The sequence below is a fragment of the Hemitrygon akajei genome, chromosome 7, assembly GCF_048418815.1.
Source record: "Hemitrygon akajei chromosome 7, sHemAka1.3, whole genome shotgun sequence".
NCBI classification, from domain to species: Eukaryota; Metazoa; Chordata; class Chondrichthyes; order Myliobatiformes; family Dasyatidae; genus Hemitrygon; species Hemitrygon akajei.
In genome coordinates this window covers 169,853,004-169,873,782 of record NC_133130.1, presented here as the reverse complement: position 1 = coordinate 169,873,782, position 20,779 = coordinate 169,853,004, and the positions used below count along the sequence as shown (strand labels likewise).

The 20,779-nt window shown below is 44.9% G+C and overlaps 1 protein-coding gene across 7 annotated transcripts in view; it reads right to left on the bottom strand.

Moving 5' to 3' along the window:
* LOC140731168 (serine/threonine-protein kinase Nek6-like) overlaps positions 1 to 20,779 on the bottom strand; it is a 164,436-nt gene that overhangs the window by 85,634 nt on the left and 58,023 nt on the right. The window lies entirely within an intron of this gene.

Sequence of the window (20,779 nt, the reverse complement as noted above, 5' to 3'; positions counted from 1 at the left end):
AGCTGTTAGCATGAGGTTATTACACCTCAGAGCATCAAAGTTCGGAGTTCAGTTCCGGTATCCTCTATAAGAAGTTTTACATCCTTCTTGTAAGCGTGCACGTTTCCTCTAAGTCTTCTGGTTTCCTACCGCAGTCCAAAGATATGCCGATTAGTAAGTTAATTGGTTATTGTAAATTGTCCTTTGATAAGATAGATAGATAGATAGATAGATACTTTATTCATCCCCATGGGGAAATTCAACAAGGCTGGAGAACATTGCCAGAGAACGTGGAAGTGGCATGTACAATCACAACATTTAAAAGAGGTTTAGATACACAGATGCAAAGAACAGAGCTGTGTCTATAGCCTCCTCTTCTGTCACAATGAGGCCACTCTTAGACTGGAGGAACAACACCTCATATTCTATTTGGTAGCTTCCAACATGATGGCATGAACATCAGTTTCTCTAACTTCAGATAAATTTTTCCCACTTCCCCTTCCCTCTTTAACACTTCCCCACTCTGGTTCCCCTCTTACCTCTTCTCCTCACCTGCCTTCACCTCCTCCTGGTGCCCCTCCTCCTCTTTCTCTCATCGTCCACTCTCTTCTCCTACCTGATTTCCATCGATGTGACCTGACTACTGAGTTCCTCCAGCATTTTGTGTGTGTCACTCCGGGTACGCAGGTGGATAGGAGGGATTCAGAGGGATATGGGCCAAAGACGGGACTAGCTTGGTGGACACTAGGGTCAGCATGGATGATGGGCTGAAAGGACTGTTTTGACGCTGTGACTCTAATTGTTCCTCTTTTCTCCGTGTTTAAGGTGAGTGTCAAAAGCAAAGCTCCGCAGAGTTGCTGAACCATCAGGATGTCCATAACAGCATTTGACCCATTCCATCATGGCTGATTCATTATCCCACTCAACCTCATTTTCCTTTCTTCTCCCCGTAAGCTTTGACATTCTTACTCAAGAACCTAACAACTTCCACTTTAAATGCACCCAAAGACTCGGCCTTCATAGCTGTCTGCGGCAATGAATTCCACAGACTCACTACATTTTGGCTAAAGAAATTCCTCCTCATCTCTGTTTTAAAGGGATGTCCTTGTATTCGGAGGCTGTGTCCTCTTGTCCTAGACTCCCCCACTACAGGAAACATCCTCTCCACCTCCACCATGTCTGGGCTTTTCAATATTCGGTTTGTTTCATGGAACAAAGAACCGCTCAGCATAATGTGTCCCACAGTGTTGTGCTACTCTACCCTACCCTACGCTAAGATCAATCGAATCCTTCCCTCCTATATAGTTCTCGATTTTTCTATCATCCATGTGCCCATCTGAGAGTTTCTTATATGCCCCTAGAATATCAGCATCTACATTACCCCAGTAGGGCATTCCACACACCCACTGCTGTCTGTGTAAAAAACTTACCTCTGACTTCCCACTTATACTTTCCTGCACTCACCTTAAAATTATGCCCCCTTGTATTGGTCATTTCCACCCTAGGAAAATGTCTGGCACTCCACGCTATCTATGCCTCTTATAATCTTGTACACCTCTATCAGGTCTCCGCTTTGTTTCAATGGGATCCTCCCTCAGAATCTTCCAAACTCCAGCGAGTACAGGCCCAGAGCCATCAAACGCTTCTCATACGTTAGCCCTTTCATTCCTGGGATCATCCACGTGAACCGCCTCTGGACCCTCTCCAATGCCAGCACACCCTTTCTTAGATAAGGGGCCCAAAACTGATTTCAAGTGCAGTCTGGCTTCTAAATGCCATTTGGAATACCTCAGCAATGAATTCCACAGGTTCACCTCTCTCTGGCTAAAGAAATTCTTCCTTATCTCCATTCTGAGGCTCAGCCCTTTAGTCCTAGGCTTGGCCACAAATGGAAACATCCACTCCACGTCCACTTTATCTAGGCCTTTCTGTATTGGATTGGTTTCAGTGAGATCCCCACTCATTCTTCTAAACTCCTGGGTACAGGCCCATAGACATCAAATGCCCAACGTACATTAACCCTTTCATTCCCAGGATCATTCTTGTGAACATCTTCTGGACCCACACAGTCAGAGTGCAACCCTTCTTTTGTTCTCTAATATTTATCCCTTCCCCTAGTGCCATTGAGTTTATTCATTGACCTGCTCACTTCAGAGCACAAAGGCTTCCCTTTCCTTTTTCACTCGCTCTCTCATTCTGCTCAACGAAACACTCAGCTCCCGCTAAATCTTCCCTGCTCCAACGTGCTGGGTGGAAAGAGTGAGAAGTTTATAGTTCCTGGGTGTCAGCATCTCTGAAGATAAATCTTGCGCCCCACATATCGATGCAATTACAAAGAAGGAAAGGCAGCGGCTATATTTCATTAGGAGTTTGAGGAGATTTGGTATGTCACCAAAGACTCTAGTAAATATCTATAGATGTACAATGGAGGGCTTTCTAACTGGCTGCATCACCATCTGATATGGAGGGGCCTCTGCACAGGATAGGTAAAAGCTACATAAAGTTGTAAACTCAGCTGGCTCTTTCATGAGCACTAGGCTCCCCAGCATCCAGGATACCTTCAGATGCCTCAAAAAGGCGGCATCCGTTATTAAGGACCCCCATCACCCAGGACATGCCCTCTTCTCATTGCTACCATCAAGGAGACGGTACAGGAGCCCGAAGACACACATTCAATGTTTCAGGAACAGCTTCTTCCCCACCGACATCAGATTTCTGAATGGACAATGAACCCATGAGCACTGCCTCAGTATCCTTACACTTACTTAATTTTTATTACTGAAACTGATAGAATTTTATTAGGTATTACAATGCACTGCTGCCACAAAACAACAGATTTCATGACATATGTCAGTGATATTAAACCTGATTCTGATTCTGACAAGAGACTGCGACCTCACCAGTGTCTCGAGTGTAGAATTTTTAGCGTGTGGCTGCATTCAGAGACAGCATTGCTGTGTTCCCATGCATTGCATAAACAACGGGACTATTGGAGCCGATTGTGTTGATCATTAATATCATTCATATAATGAACATGACAATTGCTGTTACTGTAATATATTTTAACGCACACAGGAGAATTTCAGCCCCTTGTTTTTTTTTCCCTTTCCAGGCTATAATGTGTTTGAAGCAATAAATTAAATAACTATTCCATCACCCTAAAAGTCGATCGCTGTGATATTGAAACCTCCCGAGTGCGATAAAATTGGTCAGGCCAACAAGCGGAGATATCAGCCGCTCTATAACTGGAATAAGGTTGGATTCCTGCCGGCGATAATTTCCAGAGCTTGGCATTTATTAATCACAGGCTGACCATTACCGATCTCGTACTGGTTTTCTGTTCCACACCCTTTACATCCCGTGTAATGACTCAGTTTATATCCTTATTCTTATTACTGTTTGGGACAGAGCAGCACAATACAAGTAACCGGAGGGTGAGTGAAGCCAGTACCCTTATCGCTCACAGAGAGAACGTTATTCACGAAATAAAGCCCCTTTGTGATATTTAAAGGCAGGATGAAGTGGCTCTCAGGAGGGAAGCTGGCTTGACAAAGACCAGCCAGTATCAGCATGTCCCATGGACTTTATGGATGCAATATAAAGGCCAGTTTCAACTCAGACGGCACAGTAGCATAGTGGTTAGTACAACGCTTTACGGTACTAGAGACCCGGGTTCAATTCCCACCATTGTCTGTAAGGAATTTCCCCCCATGACTGCGTGAGTTTCCTCTAGGTGCTCTGGTTTCCTCTGACAGTTTAAAGGCCTACCATGAAAGGTTAATTACCCCGTGATTAGGCTCAGGTTAAATCAGGGGGTGGCTCAAGGGGCCAGAAGGGCCGTATCTCAATAAATAAATAAAAATGAACTCCGAGATTACGCTCACCTTCCAACACTTCAAATCCAGCCTCAGTGAAAGCACTCGAGGCAGATCAGTGAGACCTGCCACATCTCATTTTCCACGTCGCAGTGTTGAACTGGGAGATTCTCAGCATGCAGGGTGAATCTCACAGCAGAAGAGCTCTCTTCCCCCATGAAAACGATTGATAATTAAAAACCATAAGGGATGCAGACTCAAAACCTATTTATTTACCCTTGCTTTTAACTAACATCTTTTTGACTTTTATTTTCCTGTTTATTTGTATTTTATTTTCATATTTGTACTTTTATCTCATTGTAAAGCACTTTAAACTACATCATCTGTATGAAAAATTCTCCATAAATAAAGTTATTGTTATTATGTATCAAGGCTCTAACAGGCACACAGAATGCTGTTGTACAAATTATTTGGAGTTTAGAGCAATTACACCCAAATCTGGTTTTTCATTTATTAAAGTGAGCAGCCTTTATAAAGTCAAAGCCAAAGTAAATTTATTATCAAATACATATATAGAATATAGAGCATGGGACATTATAGCTCAGTACAGGACCTTCGGCCCACAATGTTGTGCTAACCTTTTAACCTACTCTAAGATTAATCTAACCCTTCCCTCCCACATAGCCCTCCATTTTTTTTTATCATGCTAATGTATCAGCCTCTGCCACTACCTTTGGCAGGGCATTCACCACACTCTGAGCAAAGAACATACCCCTGACATCCCCCCTATACTTTGCTCCAATCAGCTTAAAATTGTAAGCAACACGCACAAAGTACTGGAAGAACCCAGCAGGTCAGGCAGCATCTATAGAAATGAATAAACAATTGACATTTCGGGCCAAGCCACTCTTTCAGGGTTGAAAAGGAAAGGGGAAGATGCCAGAATAAAATGATGGGCAGCGAGGAAGGAGGATAGATAGAAGGTAAAGGGCTATACAGGAAGATACCTGATAAAAGAAGTGAGTGGACCATGGGAGAAAGGGAAGGAGGAGGAGCCCAGGGGAGGTGATGGGCAGATGAGAGGCCAAAGCGGGGAACTGAAGAAGAGAGGGAGAGGGAAGGAAAATATTTCTATGGGAAGGAGAAATTGATATTTATGCCATTAGATTGGAGACTACCCACATGGAATATAAGGTGTTGCTCCTTCACATGCCAGAACAGGAATGGGAATGGGAATTAGAACGTTTGGCCTCCGGGAAGTTCCACTTTTGGCAGATGGAGCGGAAATGCTCAGCAAAGCAGTCCCCCAGTTTACGACAGCTCTCAACAATGTAGAGGAGGCTGCATCAGGAGCACCAGACACAATTGATCGCCCCAACAGGTCCAGAGGCGAAGTGTTGCTTCACCTGGAAGGACGGTTTGTGGCCCTGAACATTATAAACCTTAAAATTATGCCCTCTTGCATTAGCCTTTCTGTCCAGGGAAGGAAAAATCTCTGGCCATCCAAATGACTATGCCCCTTATCTTCTTCGACACGTCCATCAAGTCACTTCTCATCCTCCTTCACCGCAAAGAGAACATCGCTCAACTTTACTTCATAAGACATGCTCTCTACTCCAGGCAGTGTCCTGGTAAATCTCCTCTGCATGCTCCCTAAAGCTTCCCCATCCTTCCTATAATGAGGTGACCAGAAGTGAACACAGTACTCCAAGTGTGGTCTAACCAGGGTTTTATGGAGCTGCAACACACGCTACGTCCCATATACTAACTTGAGATTAATTTTCTTACAGGCATTTACAAGAAAATAAAGAAATACAATTAATTTATGAAAAACTCTACATAAACGAAGACTGAAAAACAACCAATGTGTAAAAGAAGACAAATTGTGCAAATGAAAGAATAAATAATAGGAGAGCATGAGTTGTCGAGTCCTTAGAAGTGAGTCTGTGGGTTGTGGAATCAGTTCAGTGTTGGGGTGAGTGAAGTGACCCCCGCCATTTCAGAAGCCTGACGGTTGTTCGTGAGCCTGCTGGTGTGGGACCCAAGGTTCCTGTACTTCCTACCTGAAGGTAGGAGTGAGAAGAGAGCACAGCCGGGATCCTTGATGCTGGATGCTGCTTCCCTCGTAAATGTGCTCACTGGAGAGGGGGTCTTTGTCTGTGATAGACTGGCCTGTATCCACCATTTCCTGCAGACCTTTCTGTTCCTGGGCATTAGTGTTTCCATATCAGGCTGTGATACAACCAGTCAGGATTACCTCCACTGTGAAGCTTGCCGAAGTTTTAGATGACATGCCAAACCTAAATGTCTAAGGATGCAGAGGCAGTGTCTATGTGATGGCACTCACAAGCTGGTCCCAGGACAGATCCTCAGATATGATAACACCGAGGAATTTAAAGTTACTGACTCTATCAACCCCCAGTCTCCCTAAGGAGGACTGTCCCCTGGACCTCCATCATTTTCCTCCTGTAGTCAATAATCACCCACTTGGCTTTGCTGACATTGAGTGTGAGGTTGTTGCCGTGGCACCATTCCAAACCAAATTTTTAATGAACTGTAGTCAATGAAGAGCGGCGTGACTTACGGTTCTTCATTGTCCAGCTGTTCCAGGGCTGAGTGAAGAACCAATGAAATGGACCTGCCGTTGACCTGTAGTGATGGTAGGCAAATTGGAGCAGATCCAGGCCACTCCTCAGGCAGAAGCTTCGTGACCACCCTCTCAAAGTACAGTGCGTGTATATGCCACTGCGAGACCGTCACTGAGGCTGGTTACAGTATTTTTCTGCTATAATTGAAGCAAATGGGTACTCCGTCTGCTGCAGCGGAAGCTTGAAGATGTCCATGACAGCACACTGCGTCGTGCCACTACAAAAAGCTGGCTTTCGTGACATTGATATCCTGGGTATATCTGCCATTTGAGATGTTTAACCACGACCCACCTTCCTCGTAAATGGCGGTATTTCGAGAAGAACCGAGAAGTTTTCCTGGTTTCCTGGCCAAGACTACAACATCATGAGGGATTCAAGGACTGTCTTTATTCACCATATGAATTTATGTGTATTAGGAATTTGCAGTGGTGTGTTGGTTGGTGGCGCAGCAAGAAACAAAAACTGACGACATTCAACAATTATAAAGAATAAAGAATTACATAAAATATAAAGAATTATCAAAAAATGCGAACAAATGTAGAGATTAAAGTACAGATGTGGAATAAATAAATAAACGCCAGCAGGTATTTACGAGTAAGCAACATGATAAAGACTGATTTAACTGAGCAGGGCTGTGATGGGGGGTGGGTGAATGAAAGATCACCTGGCCATTATCGCAATACTGTTTATGAGAGATTTCTGTGCACTGATTCTTTGCTGCATTTTCCATGTCACAATGGTGACCTCACTTCAAAAGACGTCTGACACGAGGTCCTCGAAGAGCTTGATGTTGCCATGGTAACCCAGGCCTGTCCTCTTAACTCGGAGTGTATCGGCGCCTAAATCACACTTGCAAAGAATGAAATGGGCGGCGTCCTAAGGAGGCAAGTGGATACAAAAATATCACCGGCGTACAGCTACTGACCCAATGGCTGGCATGGTAGCACTGTGGTTAGCGCAGTGCCTTACAGCAATCACTGATCGGGGTTCAATTCCCACCGCAGTCTGAGAGGACTTTGTACGTCCTCCCCGTGGCCGCGTGGGTTTCCTCCGAGTGCTCCAGTTTCCTCCCACATTCCAAAGGTGTACAGGTTTCAAGATTTAAGATTCATGATTGTTTACCGTGGCTCTTCCATACAAGAGGGTAAAGGAGAACAAAGTGATTGTTAGTCCTGATCTGATGCAGCAGGATAAAAAACACAGGAAGCATTAAAAACAGAAAAGCAATCGGATGAAACACGGTGTGTAAGTAACTATTAAGCGTGACCGTATATATAGAGTATGAAATTAGCTTATGTACATGGACTGATTGCACAGTGCTGTGCAGAAGTCTTGGGCACATACACAGTCGATATCTAGGGTGCCTAGTTCGGTACTGTATTTGTCAAAGTGGAGCAGAGAGTGAGTTTGTAAATCTGGCGGCAGCAAAGGATGTTGAGAAAGGTGCTGTGGGGGCGGGGGGGGGTGTGGGACAGGAGGTGATAGAGGAGGAGTGCTAGGGGCCAGGGGGTGGCACGGGTGCAGACACACCCAGCCCTGAGACACCAGGCAAGGTCATTTGATTCCAAACAATTGGTTTATTGACCATTACAGAGTGTCTCTCTGGTGCTTCCTGCTCCCTCCCCTCTTCCTTCCCTTTTCCCAAACATGATTCCCCTCTCCCTGCCCCCTTCCAACTCTCACTCCACAACAGAGACCCAGATCAGAATCAGGTTTATCCTCATTCACATGTCATGAAATTTGTTTTTTTGTGGCAGCAATACAGTGCACTACATAAAATTACCACAGTACTGTGCTGAAGCCTTAGGCACCCCAGCTATATACGTATATGTGCCTAAGACTTTTGTACAGTACAGTAAGTCCATAAAGTGACTCTGGCACAGGGGTATCTGTACTTAAGGTGACTCTGACAGGAAATGATGCGTATGTAGTGGTGGTGGGCCGGGTTAATGGGTGGAGGTGTTGACCAGTCTGATGGTTAGGATTAGGGTCAATAAGTTATTGGCATGCTATATTGGTGCTTGAGCGTGGATACGCCTGTGGCTGCCCCCAGCACTGAGTTGGTCTTTGACGCAAAACTGATCTTTATCTTTAGAGGACAGGAGGGGCAAAGACAAGTTACTGGCACCTTAAAACCAACCACCTTGGGCCGATGGGGCTCGTCAGCTGCGGTTAGCAGCTCACCTAGAAGAAGGAAAACTCTGATCTGGAAGATCCACTGCCTTCCAGCTTTACCCCCTCATGGGGTAGGGTTTGGGAGTAAAACCCGAGGAAAATTCCAGAGCCGGAGTCCCGAAGGCAGTCCTGCAACTCCACTGCTGCCGAATTATATCGGTCTCTCCCGTTCCGTCGGATTCATCAGCTGGATGGAGAGTGGGAGCCCGCTGTATGGGCAACAGCTCGCTCTCCACATTATACAGTCCCGGCTTGCTAGGACGCAATATCCATAGTCGACCCCGACCAGCAGAGGGGCTTCAGTATTTTTAAAGAGGACAAGCCACTCACATATTAGGGATTCTGAAGGACTTGATGAAGGGTCTCACATGAAACATTTACTGTATTCCCCTCCGTAGATGCTGCCTGACCTGCCGAGTTTCTCTCGCGGTTTGTGGGTGTTACTTATGTATTTATCAGTTTATTCTAAGACAGGAAACAGAGGATGATTCTCCCTTCTAACTATTCTTTCTGGCACAGACTGGAGCCACAGGGCAGGGTGTGTGACGTGGGCAGACATTTCTGCAGTCTTGTCCGCCTGCCACTACACTCAGCGACGACGGGACACATTGTCTGATGTGTTCTGGCATTCAGCAAGACCACAGCTGCTCATTTACATATTCAATGACCTAGATTTGCATGCTCCATCACAGCCCATCAGGCTTAATTAAAGTAACATTGCTATTAAAAGACAAGATTATACCCTCCCTCCCAAGCTCAGACACAGGTCAGGCCTTTGAAAAAACAGCAAAGTGCCTGAGTTCATTATTCTGGCCCACCATCGCAGTTCCCATTATCGGATTGTTGTTGTTCCTTTCTGCATCAGCCGTTTCTTTTGCATTTTTGTCTGTTTTTTACAAAGCCGAGTTGCTAGCTTGACACTCAACCCAGCCTGTATGGAAAGCATGTAAGGAACTGGTCAGATTCGAACCCAGGCCCACTCGCATTGAAGTCCCTGCACCACCTGCCGATTATCTGCGATACTTAACAGGCCCCTCCGCTGGTCCGGCTCGACCGTGGATATTGCATCCTAGCTGTCTACATGATAGACAAGCCAGGGCAGTACGATATGCAGGCTCCCCCTCTGGAGGAACTCAGCAAGTTACACAGCATCTATGGAGACCCTTTACCAGGACTCAAAAAACTGGGATGCAGCTTAATCGGTTCCTGATGAAGGGTGTCAGGGTGTCACGGTAACGTAGTGGTTAGCACAAGGCTTTACAGAACCAACAACCCAGGTTCAATTCCTGCCACAGTCTGTAAGGAGTTTGTAAGATCTCCCCATGACTACAGTGGGTTTCCTCCAGGTGCTCCAGTTTCCTCTCACAGTCCAAAGACGTACCAGTTGGTAGGTTAATTGGTTATTGTAAATTGTGATTTGGCAAGGGTTAACTTGGGGGTTGTCGGGCGGCGCAGCTTGTAGGGCTGGAAGGGTCTATTCAGCAGTGTATTTCAATAACTAAATAAAAATGCCGATAGATTTCTCATTGAAATCTATCAAATATTGAAAGGTCTAGATAGAGAGGAGATGGAGACAATCTTTCCAATAGTGGGAGCATCTATCTTCTCCATTGATGTTCAATGACTTACAGAGTTCCTCTAACATTCTGTATGTGTTGCTATAGACTTTGTCTTCTCTTGTTCTATTTATATTGTTTCTTGTATATCTTTACATAATTTATGTATTATTGATGTTTAATTTATAGATTTTTTGAACATTGTGCCTGTGATGCTGCTACAAGTGAAGTTTTTGGTTGCATCTGTGAATGTGACAATAGACTTGAATTAGTCCAGTTCCATTTTCCTGCCTCGAGACCTTACTGCTATCTGGATGAGTTGCTGAGGTTAGAGGGCAGGCCACACTCGGAGTATTGTGAGCAGTTTTGGGCTCCTCATCTGAACATGGATGTGCTGCCATTAGAGAGAATTCAGGGGAGATTCACTAGAATTCAGAAGGATGGGGGGGGGGGGATCTCACTGAAACCTTTCGAATGTTGAAAGGCCTAGACAGAGTAGATGTGGAAAAGATGTTTCCCATGGTGGGGGAGTCTAGGACAAGAGGGCACAGCCTCAGGATAGAGGGGAGCCATTTCAAAACAGAGATGCGGAGAAATTTCTTTAGCCAGAGGGTGGTGAATTTGTGGAATTTGTTGCCATGTACAGCTGTGGAGGCCGGGTCATTGGGAGTATTTAAGGCAGAGATTGATAGGTTCTGGCCTGGACATGGCATCAAAGCTTATGGTGAGGAGGCCGGGAACTGGGGTTGAGGGGGAGAAAAAAAGGATTAGCCATGAATGAATGCAGAGCAGACTTGATGGGCCAGATGGCCTAATTCTGCTCATATGGCTTCTGGTCTTATGCTCTAATGATTCAGAGAACATTCACAAGAAAGATCTCATGAATGAAACGATTAATGTATGAGGAGTGCTTGATGGCTCTGGGCCTGTGCTTGCTGGAGTTTAGAAGAATGGTGAGGTAGGGGGCTCACTGAAATTGATCAAATATTGAAAAGCTGATATAGAGTGGATTTAGAGATGACATTTTCTATAATGGAAAAGTCTAGGGCCAGAGGGCACAGCCTCAAAATAGAGGGATGTCCATTTAGAACAGAGATGAGGAGGAATCTCTTTAGCCAGAGGGCAGTGAATCTGTGGCATTCATTGCCACAGATGGCTGTGGAGGTATTTAAAGTGGAGGTTCATAGGTTCTTGGTTAGTAAATGGGCCAAAGGTTTTTGGGAGGAGACAAGAGAATGGGTTTAAAGGACACAATAAATCATCCATGGTGGAATGGCGGGTCAGATTCAATGGGCGGAATGGCCTAATTCTGTTCCTACGTCAGAGTCTAGAAAGGAGATAAAGGAGAAACAGAAAACAAAGGGCAGAGAGGGACATAAAAATGGGTGCAGTATGATTGAAAGCCAGTGTAGGTCAACAAAAAGCAATGAGTGAATGGACACAGCCAGCAGAATGATGGATTCGACAGGAATTCAGATTAAGCAAAGTCAAAATCAAAGTAGAGTCATTATCAAAGTACGTATGCAGCATACAACCCTGAGATTTGTCCTTCCACAGACAGCCACGAAACAAAGAAACAGCATGGAACCCGTTCGAAGAAAACTTCAAACGCCCAACACGCAAAAAAGAACAAATCACGCAAACATTAAAAAAAAGCGGATCACACACAGAATTTTAAACATCGAACCGCAGGGTCCTTGAAGGAGTCTAGGAGTGTGCAGTTCAGTTCAGATCAATTTAGCATGATGGCTTTTGTTGACTGCGGGCCGCCGAGCCAGTCAGCACCGATCAAAACTGTGCAAAATAGCAATAAAAAATGAGTAACCAGAAACACGTGTACCGTGAGCTACGGAGTCCTTTAAAAACAAATCGAATCCACTAACAGTGTCAATCAAACCTTGACCAGGAACCAAGATGAGGGTTTAAGCAGCACCGTAAATAAATCAAAAGTGCAATTTTAAGAAGGTCAACGTGACAGGCTCAACACTGGGGAACTGAGGCCCGAATGCACAACAGAGGGTACAGTCCTCACAGCTGCTGATACTTTGCCAGCACTCAGCAGCCACTTTATTAGGTACTCCTGTACTAATACCTAATCAGCGAATCATGCGGCAGCAACTCAATGCATGAAAGCATGCAGACATGGTTTGAGTATCTCAGAAAATTCTGGTCTTGGCTTTTTACACACAACAGTCTCTCCAGTTTACAGAGAATGGTGTGAAAGGCAAAAGGCATCCAGTGAGTGTCAGTTCTGTGGATGAAAATGCCTTGATAACAAGAGAGGTCAGAGGAGAATGGTCACACTGGTTAAAGCTAACAGGAAGGCGACAGTAACTCAAATAACCACACATTAATTACAACAGCAGTGTGCAGAAGAACATCTCTGAAGGTACAACATGTCGAACATTGAAGTGGACGGGCTACAGCAGCAAAAGACCATGAACATACGCTCAGTGGCCACTTTATAATGTACAGGAGGTAACTAATATTGTGTGTAGATCTGTTGAGTCATCAATTATCTCCATTTAATGAAGGCTTGGATTTCTTTTGTGAACTTCATTTCTTATTCTGGTCACCCCAAGATGCATCACAGCCAGCGGTCACTGTTGTAATGTTGGAGACCCAGCGTGCAGCTTAACAACACACACAAAATGCTGGAGAAACTCAGCAAATCTTGGGGCCTATCAAGTTCAAGTTTATTGTCATCTGACTGTACATACATACAACCAAACGGAACAACGTTCCTCTGGACCACGATGTACCCACAGTAAATGTATCACACCCAGCACCTAAAATATTACCACAAATAAATTAGCAAAATATAATTTAAAATGCACATGAAGTGTGCAGAAGAGGTATTCACTAAACAGTACAGTAAACATCTCACTGCCCCTGGTGGTGGCTGTGTGTTCATTAGTCTCACAGCCTGAGGGAAGAAGGTGTTATTCGGTTTGGCAGTCCATAAGACCTTAAGACCATAAGACTAAGGGGCAGAATTAGGCCATTCAGCCCATCAAGTCTGCTCTACCATTCCATCATGGCTGATCCTGGATTCCACTCAACAGCAAACACCTACCTTCTCGCCATATCCTTTGATGTCCTGACCAACTAGTAAACTATCAACTTCTGCGTTAAATATATCCATGGACGGCCTCCAGTGCAGTCTGTGGCAGAGCATTCCACAGATTCACCACTCTCTGGCTAAAAAAATTCCTCCTTACCTCCGTTCTAAAAGATCGCCCCTCAATTTTGAGACTGTACCCTCTAATTCTGGATACCCCCACCATAGGAAACATCCTCTCCACATCCACCCTATCTAGTCCTTTCAACATTCAGTGGGTTTCAATGAGTTCCTCCCACATTATTCTAAATTCCAGTGAGTACAGGCCCAAAGCTGCCTCATACGTTAACCCCTTCATTCCTGGAATCATCCTTGTGAACTTCCTCTGGACTCTTTCCAATGACAACATATACTTTCTGAGATATGGGAACCAAAACTGTTGACAATTCTTCAAGTGCAGCCTGACCAGTGTCTTATAAAGCCTCAGCATTATCTCCTTGCTTTTATATTCTATTCCCCTTGAAATAAATGCCAACATTGCATTTGCCTTCTTTACCACAGACTCAACCTGTAGTCATAGTCCTGATGCTCCTGTCCCAGTAGTGGGACAAAGAGATTGTGGGATGCTGGTAGGGATCCTCAGTAACGCTTCAGGCCTTTGGTAAACAGAGATATTGGCTTTGGGATCTTCTCCGAGGATAGTCACCTTGTCGTGGTGGAAAGCTTGTGAGTTCCTGAGGCAACAAGAGCAATGCCCCCTGGAGTTCAGCTATCTTGTGCTTAGTCAATAGACAATAGGTGCAGAAGTAGACCATTCGGCCCTTCGAGCCTGCAACGCCATTCTGAGATCATGGCTGATCATCTACTATCAATACCCAGTTCCTGCCTTGTCCCCATATCCCTTGATTCCCCTATCCATAAGATACCTATCTAGCTCCTTCTTGAAAGCATCCAGAGAACTGGCCTTCACTGCCTTCCGAGGCAGTGCATTCCAGACCCCCACAACTCTTTGGGAGAAGAAGTTTTTCCTTAACTCTGTCCTAAATGACCTACCCCTTATTCTCAAACCATGCCCTCTGGTACTGGACTCTCCCAGCATCTGGAACATATTTCCTGCCTCTATCTTGTCCAATCCCTTAATAATCTTATATGTTGCAATCAGATCCCCTCTCAATCTCCTTAATTCCAGCGTGTACAAGCCCAGTCTCTCTAACCTCTCTGCGTAAGACAGTCCGGACATCCCAGGAATTAACCTTGTGAATCTACACTGTACTTCCTCTACAGCCAGGATGTCCTTCCTTAACCCTGGAGACCAAAACTGTACACAATACTCCAGGTGTGGTCTCACCAGGGCCCTGTACAAATGCAAAAGGATTTCCTTGCTCTTGTACTCAATTCCCTTTGTAATAAAGGCCAACATTCCATTAGCCTTCTTCACTGCCTGCTGCACTTGCTCATTCACCTTCAGTGACTGATGAACAAGGACTCCTAGATCTCTTTATATTTCTCCCTTATCTAACTCTACATTGTTCAGATAATAATCTACCTTCCTGTTCTTACTCCCAAAGTGGATAACCTCACACTTATTCACATTAAACGTCATCTGCCAAGTATCTGCCCACTCACTCAGCCTATCCAAGTCACCCTGAATTCTCCTAACATCCTCATCACACGTCACACTGCCACCTGGTAGGGTCACCCATGGCGGTAAGGTGAAGGGGGAGCTTCAGACAAACAGCGATACAGCCAAAGTATCAACGGTAGAGCTGGCGGCAGATGATGACACATCAGAGCGGCAGTGAAGGCGGAGAAAGGCAGGGTCTCCAGTCCACGTCACTGACCCCGACCCCGATCTGTCAAGCACCACGTGGTGGCTGCCCGTGCATCAGCCTCCCCACATTAAACAAAGTCACGCACGGGCGTTCCCCCAGTGAGGGGATCCACCCAAACGACAACCCCATAGGTGAACATCATACCGTGACTTGAGTGATCGCACTACTGCAGAGCCAATGGAGAGTCTATAACCAGTAATTAATGTCCTTATCTCACGGATAAATTAACAAAGCAACTCATTCAGAAGCAGTAATCACAATAAGTGAAAAATGGATGGAAATTCTCCACACTTCACAATGGAGGTGATTTTGGTTACAGGATATATAATGTGAGGCTTTTAGTTATTACCTGTTCAGTGTAGAGAATGAAGTATAAGGTTCCACCCAAAAGCAGTTCTCACAGGTAATTTAAAGACAAGAAAACCATTAATTACACTGTTTTACACGTCAATTACCGATTCACCGCGTGACACAATGTCCTTTCTCTTGGCTTTTGAGAGTGAGCATCAAAGTTCAAAGTAAATTTATTATCAAAGTACATCTTTACTACCCTGAGATTCATTTTCTTCAGGCATTTGCAGTTAATACAGAGAAGCAAAGAGTCAGAGGAAGTCCTCACCCAACAGGACGGACAAACAAACTAACTATGTGCGAAAGACAACAAACTGTACAAACACAAACAAGACCTAATAATAAATAAATAAGCAATAAATCTCAAGAATGTGAGATGAAGAGTCCTTGAAAGTGACTCCACAGGTTGTGGGAACAATTCAGTGTTGGGGGTGAGTGAAGTTATCCCCTCTGATTCAAGAGCCCGTTGGTCGAGGGGCAATAACTGCTCCTAAACCTGGTGATGCAGGTTCTGATGCTCCTGTACCTCATTCCTGAGAGAGCACATCCTGGATGATGACGGTCCTTGATGATTTATGCTGCTTTCCTGCAATAACACTCCTTGTAGATATGTTCAGCTGTGGGGAGGGCTTTATCCTTGATGGACTATACCCACTACTTTTTGTAGGCTTTTCCATTCTAAGGCATTGGTGTTAGTTGGTATTAGTTTATTACTGCATTTATTTTTTATTTATTAAGCTACAGAGCAGAACAGGCCCTTCTGGCCCTGCAATCCGCTCTGCCCAGCATTCCCCCGATTCAATTCTCGCCTAATCATGGGACAATTTGCAATGGATCTGTGGAATTCATTGCTGAGGTATTCCAGAAAGCATTTAGAAATCAGGCTGCACTTGAAATCAGTTTTGGACCCCTTATCTAAGAAAGGGAGGACTGGCATTGGAGAGGGTGCAGAGGAGGTTCATGAGAATGATCCCAGGAATGGAAGGGTTAACATATGAGAAGCATTTGATGATTCTGGGCCTGTACTCACTGGAGTTTAGAAGAATGAGGGAGGATCCCATTGAAACAAAGCGGAGACCTGATAGAGGTGTACAAGATTATAAGAGGCATAGATAGTGTGGAGTGCCAGACATGTTCCTAGGGTGGAAATGACCAATACAAGGGGGTATAATTTTAAGTTGAGTGCAGGAAAGTAAAGGGGATGTCATGGGTAAGTTTTTTTACAGAGAGAGTGGTGGGTGCTTGGAATGCCCTGCTAGGGGTGGTGGTAGAGGCAGATACATTAGGGACATTCAAGAGACTCTTAGAGAGGCACGTGAATGATAGAAAATGGAGGGTTGCATAGGAGGGAAGGGTTAAATTGATTTTAGAGTAGGTTAAAAGGGCCTGTACTGTACTGTAATGTTCAATGCTCTGTGTTCTTTCATATGCACTGATATACAGTGAAAGGCCTCAGTTCACATCCATTCAGGCAGGCCAGTCCATACAAAGTACGCTGTGATGGTGAAAAAAAAAGCAGAATGCAGAATAAAGAAAACCTGGAGTGCAAGCAGAAAAATAAAGTTCAAGACAATATCTCATAAACACAAGTTTCTGCAGATGCTGGAAATCCAGAGCAACACACACAAAATGCTGCTAGCTTGTTCTCCTTCCCCTCCGCCCACCTTCTTATTCCGGCTTCTTCTCCCTTCCTATCCAGTCCTGCTGAAAGGTCCTGGCCCAAAACGTCAACTGTTTATTCGTTTCCATAGATGTTGCCTGACCTGCTGAGTTCCTCCAGCATTTTGTGTGTGTGCTGCTCAAGGCAATAGTTGCATGATACATTGCCTCAAGAAGGCAACGTCCATCATCAAAGATCCCCATCATCCAAGACATGCATCTTCTCACAGCTCCCATTGGCAGCAAGTATGGAAGCCTGAAGTCCCACCACCAGGTTCAGAAACAACTGCTTCCCTTCAACCATTCGGTTCTTGAACCAACCAGCACAACCCTAATCAATCCAGTATAGCAACTTTACGATCATTTTGAATACTTCGCACTAAAATTGACTTTTTTTTGTCCTAATTGTATTCCTTCTTGTAAAATCTGTGTATAACATATGGTTAATTTATGTTCTTTTATCTTGTAAATGTTGCTTAGTTGATGCTCTGTGCCTGTGACGCTGCCACAATTAAGTTTTTTATTGTACCTCTGCGTACACCTGCTTCATTTGTGAGATGAGTCATGGACAATGTAGAGCAGGCACATACAACCCCTAGAAACTTACCATCACAGATGCTTCCGAAAGATTTGAGAGTTTGCTGAAAGAGCAAGTATACGAACTCCAGCGTCCTAGAGGAAGCCAACATCAACTCCATAGCCACAATTATGACTCAACACCAACTGTGACGGGTCGGACACATCATCCCTATGCCTGACTCGCGCCTCCCTAAACAACTCTTGTTTGGCCAACTCAAGGATACAAAGCGCACTCCTGGAGGACAGAAAAAGTGGTCCAAGGACAACATCGACCCACTTGAGGAAGTGCCACGTCAACCTGAATGGATGGGAGAAATTAGTACAGGGTAGGGAAAGTTGGAGGAGGACTGTTTATGAGGGGGATGCAGAGCTCGAAGAATACCTCCACCCTGCCACTGAGACAAAGCGGCTTCAATGTTAGGAGAAACTGGAAAGGCCCAACCAGCTACTATCCACCACCACCTCAATGACCTACACCTGCCAACGTTGCAACGGGACTTGTGGGTCACGGACCGGCCTCTTCAATCACCTCAAGACACACAAGTGACCAGATCAACTACCAGGAGAAGAATCACATTCAACCACGTGTGATTGCTGATGATGATGATGACAACATCTACTTCAAAGTTCAAAGTAAATTCATTATCAAAATAAGTATATGTCACCGTATACAACCCTGAGATTCATTTTCCTGCAGGCATTCAAAACAGAACAAGAAATACAATAGAATCAATGAAAAACTACGAAGACCAATAAATAGCCAATTTGTAAAAGAAGACAAGCTGTGCAAATACAAAAGAAATACTGAGACAATAAGTTGTAGAATCCTGTAAATTGAGTCCATAGATTGTGTACAATGAACACTTACCCACTTTGCAGTGAGTAAGATAATCCACGTTGGTTCAGGACCCTGATGGTTGAGGGGTAAGAACTGTTCCTGAACCTGGTGGTGCGTGAACTCGTCCACGCTGGTTCAGGAGCCTGATGGTTGAGGGGTAAGAACTGTTCCTGAAGCTGGTGGTGAGTGGAGTTATCCACGCTGGTTCAGGACCCTGATGGTTGAGGGGTAATAACTGCTCCTAAACCTGGTGGTGAGTGAAGTTATCCACATTGGTTCAGGAGCCTGATGGTTGAAGGGTAATAACTGCTCCTAAACCTGGTGGTGTTGGACCTAAGGCTTTTGTACCTCCTACTCAATGGCAACAGCGAGAAAAGATCATGGCCTGGTGTCCTTGATGATGTACTTGTGCACAGGACAATAAACTCTGATTTTAAAACTAGGGGAGCAAGAGTTCACCTTCGGTGTGTGCGAGGTCCGTTCAAGATTCTGATGGCGGTAGGACAGAATCTGTCCATGACCCTGGCCGTACACACTTTCGGGCTTTTGCATCATCCGCCTGATGAATGGTCGGAGAAGAGAGATATGAAAGAAGCTGAGAATATTATATATGAAGGGAATAAACAGAGCACAGGGTTAGTGCAGGAAAGTGGTCCTGAGGTCAAAAATCATCGATAATTTCCTTGAATGACAGTATGATGACAAAGGGCTACTGCACCCTGGTAATCAGATGATTCCACACGGAGGGGCGACAGCACTGACAGCCTCTGAGAAGCTATTTCTCTTTGGTGAAGTGGGTGCAAAGTAGCGAGGTGGAATGGAGAAGAGCTTCACCTCACTGCTCTGGCCCAGACCAGCGAAATGTTATTCGCAGAATCGGAATCGGGTTTAATGTCACTGGCGTATGTCATGAAATTTGTCGTGCTGCAGCAGCAGCGGTGTTGCCATGCACAATAAGAAAGTTATAAACTGCAATGAGAAGCACTCCCACTGCCCCTGATGACCTTGTGATTTCAGTTTCTGAGGCCAACGTGTGACCAGCCTTCAGGAGGGTGAACATCCGGCCCAGACAGGATACCTGGCCAGATACTAAAGATGTGTGCTGATCAACTGCCTGGTGTGTTCACTGAGATCTTCAGCCTCTCTCTTTGACAGTCTGGGGTACCCACCTACTTCAAGCAGAATTCAATTATACCAGTGCCTACGAAGAAGGTGGTAACCTGACTCAAAGACTGTCATCCGGTAGCACTTACGTCCATAGTCATGAGGTGCTTTGAGAGGCTGGTGATGAAACATATCAATTCCTGCCTGAGAATAGACTTGGATCAACTCCAATTTGTCTACCGGAACAACAGCAGATGCCATTTCATTGGCTCTTCACTCAACCCTGAGACATCTGGACAGCAAAGATCAGGATGCTTTTTATCGACCGCAACTTGGCATTCAATATACTGTATCGACTCCTCACAACTAATCAATAAGCTCCAAGACCTTGGCCTCATTATCTCCTTGTGTAATTGGATTCTCCTTTCCTCGCTTGCAGATCCCAGCTGGTTCAGATTGACATCTCCTCCATGATCTCCATCAGCACAGGGGCAGCATGAGGCTGTGTGCTCAGCCCCCTGCTCTACTCACTTTACACTTATGATGGTGTGGCTAAGCACAGCCCCAATGCCATATTCAAGTTTACTGATGACACCACAGTCATTGGCCAAATCAAAGGGGGTGACAAATCAACATATAGGAGGGAGATTGAAAATTTGGCTGAGTGATACCACAACAACAACCTCTTACTCAATGTCAGCAAGACCAAGGTGCTGATTATTGACTTCATGAGGAGGAAATTGGAGGTCCATGAACCAGTCCTTATGGCCTGGTATGGAAACACCAATGCCCTTGAACAGAAAAGTCTACAAAATGTGGTGGATTTGGCCCAGTCCATCATGGGTAAAGCTCGTCTATATGGAGCTTTGATGCAGGAAAGCAGCATCCATCGCCAAGGACTCCCACATTCCAGCCCATGCTGCTGCCATCAGGAAGAAGGTACAGGCGCCTCAGGACCCACACCACCAGGTTCAGGAACAGTTATTACCCCTCAACCACCAGGCTCCTGAACCAGAGGGGATAACTTCATTCAATTTCACTCACCTCATCACTGAACTGTTCCCCAAACCTTTTAAGGACTCTTCATCTCATACTCTCAATATTTTTGCTTATTTTTTTTATTATTATTATTATTATTATTATTATTATTATTATTATTATTATTATTTCTTTTTTTGTCTT